Source organism: Bidens hawaiensis, unplaced genomic scaffold (assembly GCF_021521415.1).
Source record: "Bidens hawaiensis isolate Kalapana, Puna unplaced genomic scaffold, B.hawaiensis_p1.1 tig00003290_1, whole genome shotgun sequence".
In the NCBI taxonomy this organism is placed as follows: domain Eukaryota; kingdom Viridiplantae; phylum Streptophyta; class Magnoliopsida; order Asterales; family Asteraceae; genus Bidens; species Bidens hawaiensis.
The window spans coordinates 238,218-242,293 of NW_027491182.1; positions in this window are offsets into that span (position 1 = coordinate 238,218).

Genomic DNA, 4,076 nt, shown 5'->3' on the forward strand with positions numbered 1-4,076 from the left:
TTCTACAGCAAGAGATATCAGGCTGAAGTTTATACGTGGAAGTATATTTATAACTTAGTTAGTGTTTACATATTAAATTGTTTGTATGTTTGTATGAGATCAGGCTTATGGGATTAAGAAATTAATACAAATATTGCAACTTGTGATGTTTATAGTGCACTAAAAGAATAGTAAACACAAATTATGGAACTAAACTAACGATCTTAATAATCAATTTCAACTTGTGATGCTCGTTCTTTTATTAAATAATCAAATTTCCCGCTGAATGATTCACATATTGTTTACTGAATGCTTGGTTCATTTACATGCCTACCCTTGATCCATATTAAATTGTTTGTATGTTTGTATGAGATCAGGCTTATGGGATTAAGAAATTAATACAAATATTGCAACTTGTGATGTTTATAGTGCACTAAAAGAATAGTAAACACAAATTATGGAACTAAACTAACGATCTTAATAATCAATTTCAACTTGTGATGCTCGTTCTTTTATTAAATAATCAAATTTCCTGCTGAATGATTCACATATTGTTTACTGAATGCTTGGTTCATTTACATGCCTACCCTTGATCCATATTAAATTGTTTGTATGTTTGTATGAGATCAGGCTTATGGGATTAAGAAATTAATACAAATATTGCAACTTGTGATGTTTATAGTGCACTAAAAGAATAGTAAACACAAATTATGGAACTAAACTAACGATCTTAATAATCAAATTTCAATTTGTGATGTTCATTCTTTTATTAAATAATCAAATTTCCCGCCGAATGATTCAGATATTATTCACTGAATGCTTGGTTCATTTGCATGCCTACCCTTGATCCATTATCCTTATAGAGTTATAGTTTACCTATTTGTTCCGCTCCTTTTCTTTAACCCAACCCTTGACCCACTGTCATTATAGCTTACATTTTTGTTGTACTTACATAAGAAAAAGTGCATCCAAAATCAAGATGTACATAAGAAAATGATTTGATATTTCTAACTAATACATATCAAAAGTCCTTTGGTTTCTCTTTAATCTTAACATGGTATCTATTGGACATGGGTCACTATTATATTAATAAATATATTAACAAAACAAACAAAGAGACTCTGTATATAGGAAACCGTTGTACATATACCGTATACAAATCTAACAAGAATAAGAGTAATACTCAGGTATTAAACCTTATTCATATCGAGCTCCTTAGCTAGTTCTTGACTATCAAATTCTCGAGCAACCTTCGACGAGTTGTAGTGCGGAGTAGCCTTGATCATCATGTAGAAACTGCATTGTCGATCATCTATCACGTGTTGCCCGAGACCCGAACATTATCTCTGTGTCGTCTCTTCCTCCACTTGGTGAATCCGCCTTGATCACTCAAAGACATCTTCATCCTCTTAACTGCAAAACTGAACAAACATTGTTCCCGGTGGTTGAGGATTTCTGTTAAACAGATGTTCCTTAAAAAAGATTTCGGGTACTTCTGGGAGCCCGTCTGTTTCCCGGGTACAACAGCCGAAGCATTGTGTACTACCGGGATTACCCTAGCACTCGAACTATATTTGTAACGAGAGTTTGGGATTGAGTGATGGAAACGAACTAGTCTGAACTTTGGTTGTGACTACTAAGTTTTGTGTATTATCATTGAGCTGCCATATGTGCTTTGCATGAATATGTTATGGTTATGATTGCATGTTATCTCATCACCACCTTTCTATATATAGAAATGCATGAGATGAGTCAGCACAACACATGGTAGCCTGTGGAGAACGCATCACCAGGAATTGACACCTAGCCGCTGACTCATCACAAGTACACGACGCATATGGATCCAACAAACTGAGGGTTGATAAAAGATGGAGTTGTGGAATGAGACTAAAGCCCATGAAAACAGTAAGTGCAATGTGGCAAATCTCACACACATGTTGGGGTGACTCACCATTCATACTGACACTTTTTAGGCAAACACATCATTATGTCATTGTCAAACATCTAGCTAGATTCTGACTTCAACTAGTTGGCATTCAAGTCTAATCACCGATTAGCTCATTATAATCGTTGTGTACTGCACTAGCTCACACGTTTGCAATAATCTTTATTACCAAACATTCCAAGTTCAAATGCAAGATACCCCACATTGAAGAGTTATTGGAGATGGTATAAAGAAAAGCTCTTTCTTTCAATTACCATGGCAAGCTCTTACTTTTCCTTTATCCAACTTACTGACGTGATAAAGAAAAACTTTCCTTTCTACACACGTTTGATATATAATTTCAATCATCTAAATTAAAGAAAAGCTCTTGCTTTTGTCATAGGTTTGAGATATCATTTCAACGGTATCATCTCAATTACCATCCCCTACATTTCTTGCATTTTAACATAGTTTGTTTAAGTTTACTTATGATCGTACATCGACACTCATGATTTGAACAATGCCAGGACATTGTATCAGTGAGCTCATCGATGTTACCAATAAAGCAATGCATGCCTTATCATAAGTTTCGACCACTTTCTAGTCTCTAAGCTAATCTTTATCATACGGCAGTTAACAAGCTATCACAAACTTAGTCACATCTAGGAGAACTTAGAAAGTTGAGATCTACTCAAGATCCTCAGGAGTTATATTATTACCTTAGATTAAGTGAAATCTCTCTTTAACTTGTCTATACACATAAGTTTGCTTTGAATGTTCCACGCTAATTACTCTTCGTCAAGCACCATAATTAACAAGTATAGTCCAGCATGCTTAGACTACAATACTTAGGCATGTGAACAGAAGATTCTTCACAGCCTTAAGAGATAACACATGATCTCTTCCCAACATTTATTTATTAGTTTAGACAAGATAATCCGATTTCATTTAGCATTCCTAAACCCCTAATTTTAGAACGTCCTAACACTAAAGTTAATATCATTTTCTAAGGTTATAATCCGTTTACCTTTAACCTTCAAGGCCTTAACCTTTGACTCATAGAGACTTAAACATAAGTCTATAATCCAAGTCACTTTTATGAACATATTTATCACAACAAGATAAATGATACTTATCTACAATCATGGTCGACAAGGAATTACTCATATTGACATTCAACACCATGGCGATTACATATGCTTAAATTGGGAACAAATCATCCACCATAGTTCAAACAATACTGATAGTGATATAAGTACCAACAAGTTCATCATTATTGAAATTTACTTAAATAAATACCACAAAATTTACTATAGTAATTTACAATAATAACATATTCCTTTCATATGCTTATAATCATCCAAACCACTTATGCATTTTCATGTTGATGCTCTCAACATTGAATAACATTTATCCTTCTTGTGTATAAAACTCACCAGTTTTGCACTTGACGTAATTAGATATTTTATGTCTTGTCACAAACTTATTGCCAACAGAACAACTCTCATGTTGTTTATTATGCAAATTTATTTTAGCACTATCCATTAAACTAAATCTATAAAATAACATTTTGTAAGTCACAATACACATTGATTAATTTCAATGTAAAATTGGACGTGCCATCCAAATATATTGAACACAAATAATGCAACCGAAATTAAAACATAATGTGTACAAATCTTTTTAACAATGTCACATACCGACTAGCAATTACGGAAGTATAAAACAGGAATATAACAGAGACCTCTGGTATCAACCACATTGTTTATAAAGAAACATCAACAAACTAATTTAAAATATATTACATCATTCTAACTTCGTTTAGAAACTAGGTGATACAGATAAAAACCAGTTCAATATACTGCTTTACTTCGTACCAGTATAGCTGCATCTATCTACGTAGCATCGATCACAATCCAAACATGCAGCACATAAGCATTCTACTCCAATTTCAGTACACCTGAAAAGCATATTAAAACGGGTCAACTACGAACAGTTTGTGAGTTTTACGAGTTTCAACGAAATCAGTTATGCGTAACCACAACAATCATAGTTTGTATATACGTACGTATGTACATACGTACGTACGTAAGTATGTATGTATGTATGTATGTATGTATGTATGTGTGTGTGTGTGTGTATGTATGTATGTATGTATGTATGTTTGTGATGT